This window comes from Salmo trutta, chromosome 12, assembly GCF_901001165.1.
Source record: "Salmo trutta chromosome 12, fSalTru1.1, whole genome shotgun sequence".
Lineage (NCBI taxonomy): Eukaryota > Metazoa > Chordata > Actinopteri > Salmoniformes > Salmonidae > Salmo > Salmo trutta.
This window is the reverse complement of record NC_042968.1, coordinates 54,906,228-54,921,359: the sequence shown is the minus strand read 5'-3', so window position 1 is coordinate 54,921,359 and position 15,132 is coordinate 54,906,228.

The following is a 15,132-nucleotide window of genomic DNA, read 5'->3' as shown; positions in this document are numbered from 1 at the left end:
TTATCAACAAAAAGGTTAGACGTGTTTTGAATTCTGGTGTTGCTGCACACATATACTTGTTAGCTAGCTCTGGTCCAGGGCGTTGAGCTAGCCTTGCTGTTGAGCCAAGTCTCGGATGTTCACAGTTCCTCTATATTAACTGTTAAAACCTCCTCCATGTCAACCTCTCTCTCTCCACACCCTGCAAAAATTTGAGTCGCATCTTGCGCCCTACACTTGTCTGTCCATTAAACCGGGCCAGCCTTAGGCATAAGCCACATAAGCGAACACTTAGGGCCCCGTGAACTTGGTAAGTTAGTCTAACCAGCTTTCTAAACTTGTAGTCAAATTACCGACCGGTCACAGAGGACATGTGCCCAGGGGCTCTGACCTCCAGGGGGCCCCATTGATTTTATTAGTCACTCAGATATCATATTTCAGTGAATATGACCTATAATTACTTACAATATGAGTGAGTACTTATAGTTTTACTTCCCAAAACATTTTAAAGAAGTATGTTAAAAAGCAGCTTTTCTGTGTTGGAATGGTGTGAGCATACCTCAACATCAGTATGGAGTTGATGTATACAGGTCATTAATAATATTCATGCGAGTAGACCACTGATTGGCCAGCTCATCCTAATCAGGAGTATGACATCATATAGCAAGCATTTAAAAAAGTTTTGAAGTGGGGTTTTTGAAGTGTTTTTCTCCAATTTATGCTTTGGCCACAAATATAGGACGAGTCATCAACATTTCCTGGGTATGAGTTAACAGAATATGAACTTATAAAAGTGAGATTTTCACTGGACAGTTACTTTAACATGGCATAAGTCATGGCAAAATGTGTAGAATGTCAGAAAATGTGCTTTAAAATTGCAAAAATGTATCTCCACCCGATTGCAAAATGAGTAGAATTGCAGTATATTAGTTATAATATTTCTAAATCTTCTCTCCACCCCATGGCAAAATTTGTAGAATTGCGGCAAGCTTGCTTTAAAACGGAAATATTTTCTCTACACCCAATGGAAAAATGTGTAGAATTGCAGGATATTAACTCCACAAAATATATACTCTCCACTGTCAAGATGGGGGCCCTCGAGGTGTGAGGTTGGGGGTGGGGTGGGGGTTAAATGTCACAAGTTAAAAAAGGAACATAAAAGGACGATATAAACCGGTACTTTATTCTGGTTCAAACCGGTTCAGAACTTTATTATGCTGGTCAGGACAGTGGAAAGGTAGAAACATTTTTTGGGTTCTGTTCAGAATGAAACGATTGGAAAATAACTTAGGTTCCAACCCCTGATAGATACACAATTCTTTATTATGTTATATTATATGCCAATCTGTATATGGGGAGAAGTCTGATTGGAAACTACAACATTAACTATAGAATCAATTCGGATTTCAGCATGATCTTGTATTATACTGCACTTTGATAGTCTTATCTTACAGAAAAAAAGACAGGATTTAACGTGTGGAAAATCACATGATATTTATTTATACAGTAATTATTATTCAACATGTCCTCACCTGAGATTTTAACTCACAACACATCTGCCACGCTGATCCTCGACACTGGGGCCCCACAGGGGCCCGTGCTTAGTCCCCTCCTGTACTCGCTGTCCTCCCTGACTGCGTGGCCAAGCACCATCATTCATTTAAGTTTGCTGACGACACAACAGTGGTAGGCCTGATCACCAACAACGATGAGACAGCCTATAGGGAGGAGGCCAGAGACACTGCCAGGACAACGACCTCTCCCTCAATGTGAGCAAGTTTAAGGAGATAATCGTGGACAATAGGAAAAGGTGGGCCGAACAGACCCCCATTAACATCAACGGGGCTGCAGTGGAGTGGGTCGAGAGTTTCAAGTTCCTTGGTGTCCTCATCACCAACGAACTGTCATGGTCCAATCACACCAAGACAGTTGTGAAGAGACCTTTTCCCCCTCAGGAGACTGAAAGATTTGGCATGGGTCCCCAGATCCTTAAAAAGTTATACAGCTGCACCATCGAGAGCATCCTGACCGGTTGCATCACCGCCTGGTATGGCAACTGCTCTGTATCTGACCATAAGGCCCTACAGAGGGTAGTGTGTACAACCCAGTACATCATTGGGGCCAAGCTTCCTGACATCCAGGACCTATATACTAAGCGGTGTCAGAGGAAGGCCCAAAAAATTGTCAAAGACTCCAGTCACCCAAGTCATAGACTGTTCTCTCTGCTACCGCATGGCAAGTGGTACCGGAATGCCAAGTCTAGGACCAAAAGGCTCCTTAACAGCTTCTACCCCCAAGCCATAAGACTGCTGAACAATGAATAAAATGGCCACCCGGACTATATACATTGACCCCCCCCCCCCCCCCCCCCCAAGTGTTTTTACACTGCTACTCGCTGTTTATTATCAATGCATAGTTACTTTACAAATTACCTTGACTAACCTGTACCCACACACATTGACTCGGTACCTGTACCCCCTGTATATAGCCTCGTTATTGTTATGTCATTTTCTTGTGTTACTTTTTGATTTTATTACATTCTTTTACTTTAGTGTATTTAGTCAATATTTTCTTATCTCTACTCCAATCTTTCTGCTACGCCACCACATCTTTGTCAATAACTGGTTTCTCCTGTATTCACACACTTTAGCCTTCAAAGTAAATCTCAGTCTTGTTAAAAATACACAAAAAAAAACTATTATATTTATCATAGTAATTCAGGAATAACATTGAAACTGAATAATATGCCCCATTGTCACGCCCTGGCCATAGAGAGGGTTTTGTTCCCTATTTTGGTTAGGCCAGGGTGTGACTAGGGTGGGTGTTCCATGTTTTTGTATTTCTTGGTTTTGAGCCGAGTATGGTTCCTAATCAGAGGCAGCTGTCTATCGTTGTCTCTGATTAGGAATCATACTTAGGCAGCCTTTTCCCACCTGTGCTTTGTGGGATCTTGTGTTTGTGTAGCTGCCTGTGAGCAGCCCAGAACGTCACGCTTCGTTTTCGTCTGTATTGTTTTGGTGAGTTTCATATTTATTAAACATGTGGAACTCTAAGTACGCTGCGCCTTGGTCTACTCCTTTAGACGATCGTGACACCCATCAACATTAAACAACTATACAGAAAACCCTGAAATTGCAAAAATAAGTAAATTAAATCAGTGATAAGAGAATAGTCATATTAATTAACTAAAATAGGAGTGCAGAAGTCACTATTTTGCTGAGTGCAGAGATGTATAGGTAGTTAAGGTGTAAGGGACTGAAACAGACTTTGTGGTGCAGCAGAAAGATCAGAATACCTCAAATCCAGCGGATGTGAGATCAAATCCCAGGTGGGGTGATATTTTAGCTGAACTGCATACAACTTACTTTAAAACCACCATACCACCATACATTTCAGTACTTTACTTATAATGGTTTAGGATGATTTGAGACCATCTGGGGCCATCATGTGAAGTCCTGGCGACTGATAACACAAACATCATGAGAACATCTTACAAACATCCCAACGGGGTCCTCAACCTTCCGGAAAAACCACATGAATTTCACGTAATCACGTGTTTCATGTAATCTTATGTGAAGTTAATGGGCGCGTTCCTCTGCCCAGGCATGTCTGATGCATGCCAGATCTTACAATGCCTGGATAGGTATTTTATCAGCTAACCACATCATATGCTATGTGGTACCCAGTGGCACAGTCGATGACGTGGCACGAATCCATTGGTTGATGAATGCAACGTCTGAGCCAAGGAAAGCAACCAATGTGACATGTAAAGCATAGTTATAACATGAAACTACACGTGACAAGATGTGAGAATGTGACAACATGTAAGCACATCTGGAAACGTGATCTCATGTGAAGTGTTCCAAAAACACATTTGCAAATGATTTCCTATGTGAAATTTCACTTGCACATGATTTCACATGTGAAATGTCACGTGAATTTTTCCAAAAACATGTTTTCACATGTAAAACAGCAAATGTGAAGAGTTCCAAAAACATATGATTTCACATGTGAAAAAACCCACATATAATATGCTCTTGCAACATTTACAGAACAGACAATGTCAAAGGTGGTAATCACATTGCATTGGCATGACCATCAAACACAAACACTGATACAACACTTCCACTGATGGTTGGCAAAAATACACTTATATGTGACTGCACCCCCAAATATGCTAATGAGCCCCACCAATACATTTTCCCCCACCTATCAAAGCTAAGTGATGATTGTACCTTTATTAAAACATATTGGGTCCCAAACTGTCCCATTATGACTACAAGGTACCGAATTGTTCATGTGTATACCCCAGGGAACAACACTGTACCCTAATCATGCCATTATTTTTTGGGGTGTTAATGCATGTTCCAAGGCAAGCAAGAAGTATGAACCTGGTGGCACTGCAGAAACATCAATGCAACCAACCAAGAGGTTGCAAGTTCAAATCCCCAAAGCATTCATGTATAGTCTATGTCAAGTATCCTTGAGCACGTTTAAGTTGATGGTATGTTGGTGGTGATAATTTTATAATTATTTACTTGATTCGGGGCAGCTTTTAGCAAAGTCCAGAAATGTTTTCTTACCAATAAGTCTGTGGCCATATCTTTTTTTATGCTCGTAGACCTGGTGGTGTAGCAGGACATTGCAGGTTGTTAGTGACTGAGAGGTTCAAATACCAGTTAAGGCTGAATCCCAAGTGTGGTCAAAGTACCAGATTTTTTACACAAATTGAAATTAGAATACAGCAGCATACTGCAACTGCACTGGAATGATTGCATTCCATTTGCTTGCATACCAAAGATATAATCTTTCAATTCCGTACCTGTTCTGTATTGAAAACCATGTCGAGGACATCTTGTTCTTCAACTTTCTCTTCCTTCCGCAGAGTATATATGACCTATGAGACACTTAGTGTCACAAAGGAAGGTGCACTCGTTCTTCCTTTAGCCGTGCACGTAGACATCCATTTTCACATGGCTATTTAGGGTCATGACTTACAGGTAGGGTTGCAAAGTGAGGGTATATTACTTGAAACGTTCAAGGTTTAGCCGTACATTATCCGAATTTTGGTAACTTAAAGGTTTATTTGGAATTTTATCAGGTGACATCTAGTGGCCTTTTTGGATATTTCAGATTATCACAGGGATCTGTAATTATCTCTGTCCCTCTGTGTGGCCTTATCACATAAAATACATGTAATTTAATTTTAATTTTAATCAAATGACAAATCTGTATAAACCATTAACTTAGTGAACAATATTGGTGTTTAATATGAGGGTTTCAGCATTAAATATCCTTTATCTTTTTTTACTATGTCAATATGCCTTTGCTGTAAATTTTTGCTAATAGAATTAGGTTATTAATTAAGTTATTTTCTCTTGAACTATATGGTCTATCCACTAGAAATGAATGTACACTATGAACATAGATATAGGAAATTAATAATATGAAGTTATTCAAGTATAAATTATCAAAGTTACCATAGATTGCCATAGATTACCTGTTAATTACCAAAATTACAGAAGATTCCAGTAACTTTAGTAAATTGCTGGTAGCTTTGCAACCCTACTGACGGGTGACATTTAAGGAGGACATCTCACACTAAAGGAGTATTGAATGTCACAGATATGTGTGGGTTCAGCCTTACAGATGGACAATAGAGTACTAAGCCAAAAATGGGAGTGAGAGGATGCTGGAGGCTTCTTAATACTGGCCGGGGGTGTAATTACTATATGACAGTCTTTCTTCCAGTCAAATGGGATGTCACTCAGAGCTGAGGCTGAGTCTATTCAATTGCCTTGGGACTGACACTAGATCAGAACATGGCAAGAGACCACGCGGGGCTGGGTGATGCCTCCTGCTACTGCACACTTAAAGGTCCAATGCAGCCATTTTTATCTCAATATCAAATCATGTCCAGGTAACAATTACAGTGCCTGCAGAAAGTATTCACACCCCTTGACCTTTTCCACATTTTGTTGTGTTACAGCCTGAATTCAAATGGATTAAATTCAGATTTTGTGTCAGTGGCTAATACACAATACCCCATAATGTCAAAGTGGAATTATGTTTTTAGAAATGTTTACAAATTAATATAAAATTAAAAGCTGATATGTCTTGAGTAAATAAGTAGCCAACCTCTTTGTTATGGCAAGTAAAATGTGCTTTAACAAGTCACATAATAAGTTGCATGGATAAGTTGCAATAACAATGGTTAACATGATTTTTTTAATGACTACCTCAGCTCTGTACCCCACTCATACAATTATCTGTAAGGTCCCTCAATTGAGCAGTGAATTTCAAACACAGATTCAACCACAAAGACCAGGGAGGTTTTTCAATGCCTCGCAAAGAAGGACACCTATTGGTAGATGGGTAAAAATAAAAAAGCAGACATTGGATCTCCCTTTGAGCATGGTGAGGTTACAGTGGGGGAAAAAAGTATTTGATCCCCTGCTGATTTTGTACATTTGCCCACTGACAAAGAAAGTACCAGTCTATAATTTTAATGGTAGGTTTATTTGAACAGTGAGAGACAGAATAACAACAAAAATATCCAGAAAAACGCATGTCAGAAATGTTATAAATTGATTTGCATTTTAATGAGGGAAATACGTATTTGACCCCCTCTCAATCAGAAAGATTTCTGGCTCCCAGGTGTCTTTTATACACGTAATGAGCTGAGATTAGAAGCACACTCTTAAAGGGAGTGCTCCTAACCGCAGCTTGTTACCTGTAAAAAAGACACCTGTCCACAGAAGCAATCAATCAATCAGATTCCAAACTCTCCACCATGGCCAAGACCAAAGTGCTCTCCAAGGATGTCAGGGACAAGATTGTAGACCTTCACAAGGCTGGAATGGGCTACAAGACCATCGCCAAGCAGCTTGGTGAGAAGGTGACAACATTTGGTGTGATTATTCGCAAATGGAAGAAACACAAAAGAACTGTCAATCTCCCTCGGCCTGGGGCTCCATGCAAGATCTCACCTCGTGGAGTTGCAATGATCATGAGAACGGTGAGGAATCAGCCCAGAACTACACGGGAGGATCTTGTCAATGATCTCAAGGCAGCTCAAGAAAGCACATATACATGTCCATCTGAAGTTTGCCAATGAAGATCTGAATAATTCAGAGGACAACTGGGTGAACGTGTTGTGGTCAGATGAGACCAAAATGGAGCTCTTTGGCATCAACTCAACTCGCCGTGTTTGGAGGAGGAGGAATGCTGCCTATGACCCCAAAGAACACCATCCCCACCGTCAAACATGGAGGTGGAAACATGCTTTGGGGGTGTTTTTCTGCTAAGGCGACAGGACAACTTCATCGCATCAAAGGGACGATGGACGGGGCCATGTACCATCAAATCCTGGGTGAGAACCTCCTTCCCCCAGCCAGGGTATTGAAAATGGTTCGTGGATGGGTATTCCAGCATGACAATGACCCAAAACACACAGCCAAGGCAACAAAGGAGTGGCTCAAGAAGAAGCACATTAAGGTCCTGGAGTGGCCTAGCCAGTCTCCAGACCTTAATCCCATAGAAAATCTGTGGAGGGAGCTGAAGGTTCGAGTTGCCAAACGTCAGCCTCAAAACCTTAATGACTTGGAGAAGATCTGCAAAGAGGAGTGGGACAAAATCCCTCCTGAGATGTGTGCAAAACTGGTGGCCAACTACAACAAACGTCTGACCTCTGTGATTGCCAACAAGGGTTTTGCCACCAAGTACTAAGCCATGTTTTGCAGAGGGGTCAAATACTTATTTCCCTCATTAAAATGCAAATGATTTTATAACATTTTTGACGTGTTTTTCAGGATTTTTTTGTTGTTATTTTGTCTCTCACTGTTCAAATAAACCTACCATTAAAATTATAGACTGATCATTTCTTTGTAAGTGGACAAAAATACAAAATCAGTAGGGGATCAAATCCTTTTTTCCCCCACTGTATTAATTACACTTTGGATGGTGTGTCAATACACCCAGTCACTACAAAGATACAGGCAACCTCCCTAACCAGTTTCTGCTCAGGGATTTCACCATGAGGCCAATTGTGACTTTTAAACAGTTACAGAGTTTAATGGCTGAGATAGGAGAAAACGGAGTATGAATCAACAACATTGTAGTTACTCTATAATGCTAACCTAAATGACAGAGTGAAAAGAAGGAAGCCTGTACAGAATAACAATTTTCCAAAACATGCATCCTTTTTGCAATGAGGTTCATAATAAAGTTAAACTACAAAACATTTTGCAAAGAAATTAACTTTTTGTCCTGAATACAAAGCATTATGTTGGGGGCAAATACAACACAACACATCACTGAGTACCACTCTTCATATTTTCAAGCATGGTGGTGGCTGCATCATGTCATGGGTATGCTTGTCATCGGCAAGGACTAGGGAGTTTTTGGGGCGGATAAAAAGAAATGGAATAGAGCTAAGCACAGGCAAAATCCTAGAGGAAAACTTGGTTCATTCTGCTTTCCAACAGACACTGGGCGATAAATACACCTTTAAGCAGGACAATAACCTAAAACACAAAGCCAAATATACACTGAAGTTGAATGTTCCTGATTGGTCTAGTTACAGTCTATGGCAATCTTGAAAATGGCTGTCTAGCAATGATCAACAACCAACATGAAAGAGCTTGAAGATTAAAAAAAAATAATGTGCACATTTTGTATAATCCAGGTGTGCAAAGCTATTAGAGCAGGTGTGTCCCAACTAGGCAGCACACTGAAAAACTGAATTAATTGATCATTTTGGTGATTGCCTAAATTCAAAACACCTGGTCTTCTAGGTCGGGTAAATCAAAAACATGAAGAACAGTACCTACGGCACTCCAGGACCAGGGTTGTCTATCCCTGTCTTATAGACTTACCCAGATAGACTTACAGCTGTAATCGATGCCAAAGTTAATTTTAACATGTATTGACTCAGTGGTGTGAATACTTATGTAAATTAGATATTTTGTATTTCATTTTCAGTACATTTGCACACATTTCTGAAAACGTGTTTTCACTTTGTATTGGGTATTGTGTGTAGATGGGAGAGAAAAAATACATGTAATCAGTTTGATTCAGGTTGTAACACAACAAAATCAATGGGTATGAATACTTTCTGAAGGAATCTTACTGTGATTGTTTTCAAACAAAAATACCTTCTTACAAAGCGCAATTTCTCAAGCAAGAATTTTGCTAGGAATGGTCTGAGTGGGGAGGAGAAAACTGAAAACCTGGTGAAGTCACCAGGCAGGCCACAGCTCCATCTCATCAAAACAGGGTGAAATTTCAAACGGCCTTTTCAATCAGCTCATAAACTAAAAGGGCATTATCATTATTTTCACAACTTCATAGTATTATTCCAACCACATAGTGTGGAAATATATATACAAATCAGAAAAATCCTGTTTTTGTCTGCACTGGAACCTTTAAACAGACAGGAGGACTGGGTGTAAAGGGAACATAACCAACCAACCGGCAACCAACCCTTATTGGATACAGTGAAGGATCTTATTTTCTGTTGTCTTTTGTTTTTGTTGTATTTTATAAGATATTGTGAATATTATTTTCAACAACGTGTGTCTTTTGCCTGCATTTTATGGCGCTTTTTCTGTGCCAGAATATTGTGTGCTCTTCTGCAAAACAGGAATAATTTGTCCTCTGACTCTAATTTATTCTTGTTTACAAAGACAATGTTACTTCATGAGTGACATCCTATTTAATTTGGAGGGTAATGAATCTGTCACATCAATACAGTGGTGGTTGAATGTTGTAACTGTATTCATGCATGTTTTACTCTCTTTGAAAATCTTTATCCTGTTGGAAAATAAGTGGTAGTCTAATATTTCACTTCCAGGCGCCTGTCATGGTTTCCAGTTCCCGCGCAACACTATGGCTTAACAAATCAAATCAAATCAAATGTATTTGTCACATTCACATGGTTAGCAGGTGTTAATGCGAGTGTAGCGAAATGCTTGTGCTTCTAGTTCCGACCATGCAGTAATATCTAACAAGTAATCTAACCTAACAATTCCACAACAACTACCTTGTACACACAAGTGTAAAGGAATGAATACGAATATGTACATAAAAATATATAAATGAGTGATGGCCGAACGGCATAGGCAAGATGCAGTAGATGGCATAGAGTACAGTATATACATATGAGATGAGCAATGCAGGGTATGAGAACATTATATAAAGTGGCATTGCTAAAAGTGGCTAGTGATACATTACATCAAGATGGCAAGATGCAGTAGATGGTATAGCGTACAGTATATACATATGAGATGAGCAATGTAGGGTATGAGAACATTATATAAAGTGGCATTGTTTAAAGTGGCTAGTGATACATTTAATTACATCAGATGGCAAGATGCAGTAGATGGTATAGCGTACAGTATATACATAAGAGATGAGTAATGTAGGGTAAGTAAACATTATATAGTATAAAGTGGCTAGTGATAAATTGATTACATCAATTTTCCCATTGTTAAAGTGGGTGGAGTTGAGTCAGTATGTTGGCAGCAGCCACTCAATGTTAGTGATGGCTGTTTAGCAGTCTGATAACAGAGTAGCAGAACATCACAGTTATGACAGCTGACACACTGGCCGTGTCTAAATAGTCATACTTGAGTCTTAAATAGTAGGCCTTTGAGTAAACATAAAAATCAAGTTTAATAGTGAAATTTAAGTGACATTTAGAAAATGTAGTATACCTTAAATGCCTGCATGTCATGCTCATTTTGGCTTTGACAAGAGCTGCTCAATTAGCTATGGGGATGCGCTACCGAAATCAACGAATAGCGGGAAACAACGCAATCTCAGTATGCAAATATATGTTTTATAGTACAGTTGAAGTCGGAAGTTTACATATACCTTAGCCAAATACATTTAAACTAATTTTTTCACAATTACTGACATTTAATTCTAATAAAAATTCCCTGTCTTAGGTCAGTTAGGATCACCACTTTATTTTAAGAATGTGAAATGTCAGAATAATAGTAGAGAGAATGATTTATTTCAGCTTTTATTTCTTTCATCACATTCCCAGTTTGTTAGAAGTTTACATACACTCAATTAGTATTTGGTAGCATTGCCTTTAAATTGTTAAACTTGGGTCAAACTTTTCAGATAGCCTTCCACAAGCTTACCCACAATAAGTTGGGGGAGTTTTGTCCCATTCCTCCTGACAGAGCTGGTGTAACTGAGTCAGGTTTGTAGGCCTCTTTGCTCACACACGCTTTTTCAGTTCTGCCCACAAATTTTCTATGGGATTGAGGTCAGGGCTTTGTGATGGCCACTCGAATACCTTGACTTTGTTGTCCTTAAGCCATTTTGCCACAACTTTGGAAGTATGCTTGGGGGTCATTGTCCATTTGGAAGACCCATTTGCAACCAAGCTTTAACTTCCTGACTGATGTATTGAGATGGTTTTTTAATATATCCACATAATTTTCCTACCTCATAATGCCATCTATTTTGTGAAGTGCACCAGTCCCTCCTGCAGCAAAGCACCACACAACATGATACTGCCAGCCCTGTGCTTCACGGTTGGGATGGTGTTCATCGGCTTGCAAGCATCCCTCTTTTTCCTCCAAACATAACGATGGTCATTATGGCCAAACAGTTCTATTTTTGTTTCATCAGACCAGAGGACATTTCTCCAAATACAACGATCTTTGTCCCCGTGTGCAGTTGCAAACCGTAGTCAGTTTTTTTTATGGCGGTTTTGTAGCAGTGGCTTCTTCTATGCTGAGCAGCCGTTCATGTTATGTCGATATAGGACTCGTTTTACTGTGGATATAGATAGTTTTGTACCTGTTTCCTCCAGCATCTTCACAAGGTCCTTTGCTGTTGTTCTGGGATTGATTTGTACTTTTCGCACCAAAGTACGTTCATCTCTAGGAGACAGAACGCGTCTCCTTCCTGAGCGGTATGACGGCTGCGTGGTCCCATGGTGTTTAAACTTGTGGAGGTCTAAAAAAAAATTCTGAGGTCTTGGCTGATATCTTTTGATTTTCCCATGATGTCAAGCAAAGATGCACTGAGTTTGAAGGTAGGCCTTGAAATACATCCACAGGTACACCTCCAATTGACTCAAATAATGTAAATTAGCCTATCAGAAGCTTCTAAAGCCATGACATCATTTTCTGGAATTTTCCAAGTTGTTTAAAAGCACAGTCAACTTAGTGTATGTAAACTTCTGACCCACTGGAATTGTGATACAGTGAATTATAAGTGAAATAATCTGTCTGTAAACAATTGTTGGAAAAATGTATTGTGTCATGCACAAAGTAGATGTCCCAATCGGAATGCTAAAACTATAGTTTCTTAACAAGAAATTTGTGGAGTGGTTGAAAAACGAGTTTTAATGTCTCCAACCTAAGTGTATGTGAACTTCCGACTTCAACTGTATGAGTTACAATCCACCAATACAGAGGAAGTGTGATGTAAACACGGAGCAGATCGGGCACGTGTTGTTATGCACCATGCTCTTCACAGCCTTTGTGGCTGTATTATCTAGAGGAAACCCATTAGCACGGGAGGTTCTGGTGCATTTGTGCCGTGGGCTAAAAACTAAAGAGAAAATCATACCTACTTTCTCTAATATGTGTAGTATCTCATCTGTTCTCCTTTTTGTTTTGTCAACTTTTCGGCATTTTCTCTTTGAAGTAGGCTTTTTCCACCTTGGCTTAGTGCTAGCGCGCTGGAATCAATCTATTTTGGATTTTTCTGACTCTCCCTCGGCCCGGCCCACCCTTTGGTAGCTAACTCAGCCTGCACACTTTTAAAAGTTTTACCACTAGATGGGCCCCAGCCATCAATCTGTAAATCTGCTCTTTCTTTGCTTTTAATCTGCATTTAGCTGGTCTCAAGTAGTTGGGCTCTTGCTTGCAGACCATAACCATGGTGGTTAGCTAGGCCAGCTAGGCTAATAGCTAGTTGCCTAAATAGCTAACGTTAGCTGGCTGGCTAGCTTATTGGCTAAGATAACTCTGTGTAACTCTGTTGTTTTTGTCGCACTGCTTTGCTTTATCTTGGCCAGGTCGCAGTTGTAAATGAGAACTTGTTCTCAACTGGCCTACCTTGTTAAATAAAAGGTGAAATAAAAATAAAATAAATAAGATAACTGCACATAGCAAACTGAAAACATTTGTTAATAATTGGTTTAATGGCATTATGTATTTCCAACACTTTGGTTTACATTAATGTAGCTAGCTGAAAGCTAGGTGTTGATAGCAACTGGCAACCTTGCAAGTTGATTTGTAACAATACATTCACAAAGTATTTGCTTGCAAGTTGGTTGAAAATGTAATTGTAAACAATAGTCAGCGCAAAATATTTGGATTAATTTTAAGTTATTTCTGTTGTAGTTATAGGTAATAGACTGGCTTGCTGGGTCCTCCATATTACATCACTTCCTGGAAAAACATATTCCAACATGACTACGGCATTCTTCGGAATTCTGATCGGTTTTATGTAACAACTCAAAAAATAGAAACATGAGGTTTAACTTTGCATTGGGACTATTGATGTGTATACTAATGCAAATCCATATGTTACATGTGGTTACTTTTATGCTACTTACTACTTTAATTGGGATGATTACGATTCACAAAGCTTCTGCAGTGGTTTTTGTTCTCCGTAAAATTGACACAAGTATTACATTGTAGGCTACATCTTTGAAAAAACATGCAACAACTTCAATGATTTTACTGAGTTACAGTTCATAAGATAATCAGTCAATTGAAATAAATTTATTTGGCCCTAATCTATGAATTTCACAGAATTGGGCAAGGAGGGCATAGGCCCACCCACTTGGGAGCAAGGTCCACCCAACGCTGGAGCAAGGCCCAGCCAATCAGAATACATTTTTCACACAATTTTTTTTTTATTACAGACAGAAATACTCCTCAGTTTCATCAGCTGTCCGGGTGGCTGGTCTCAGATTATCCCACAGAAGAAGAAGGTCCTGGGCTGGCATGGTTAAACGTGGTCTGTGGTTGTAAGGCCAGTTGGTCGTACTGCCAAATTCTCTAAAACAACATTGGAGACAGTTTATTGTAGAGAAATTAACATTAAATTCTCTGTCAACAGCTATGGTAGATATTCCTGCAGTCAGCATGCCATTTCCACGCTCCCTCAAAACATAATAATTAAAACCAGCACAAGGTGCACCTGTGTAATGATCACATGGTTTAATCAGCTTCTTGACCTGTAAGGTGGATGGATTATCTTGGTAAAGGAGAAATGCTCCCTAAAAGGGATGTAACAAATTTGTGCACAAAACTTGAGAGAAATAAGCTTTTTGTGCATATGGAACATTTCTGTGATCTTTTATTTCAGCTCATGAAACATGGGACCAACACTTTACATGTTGCGTTTATATTTCTGTTCAGTACAGCGCTTTGGTTTCACTAATAAATATATTGAAATGGAACCAAATGATCTGTTTCTGTCTTCAGTCCTTTTTAAATAGAACAGATGGGCTACAGTATAGGTTGAATGTGATAGTCTGCATATAACCAGCCTGAGTAGGACTATAACACCATTCCTATTCTAATCCGAATTTAGAGAAATGAATCTAATTGGAAATAAATTTGTTGAATTTGGAAAAATCCACTCGCACTCAGCCCTGCCCCACCTACTCAGCCAGTCAGGATCTGCTACTGCGTTGCGGCAGAGACATACTGCTTACCTTTTACTAAACGGTATGTATGCGACGATGAGTACAGTATGCAGTTTAAGTATGAACAGTAGTACACTAGTATGGGTATTCGGCCACGACCTCTGACACTGTTGACAGGGAATTATGGATCTGTTCCTGGAGAGTTACACTGCTGTAGGTTTTCGCTCCAACCCCAGTTGTAGCTAACCTGATTCAGTTTATCAACCAGCAAATGTTTTGAATCCGGTGCGCTAAATTAGGGTTGGAGCAAAAGCGTACAGGACGGTAGCTCTCCAGGAAACGGTTTGCTGTGTAAATATATTATGAACTCTATCATGTCTGTTAAAGTCAAAGTCATGAAATGTCATGACATTGTCTGTCATTAAAATAAAAAGCATGAGCTGGTGCACACCCAGAGAAAATTATTTTGTATTGAGGTGCTGACTAACGGCGAAAATCTGTAAGCTATAAAAAAATTAAAAAAA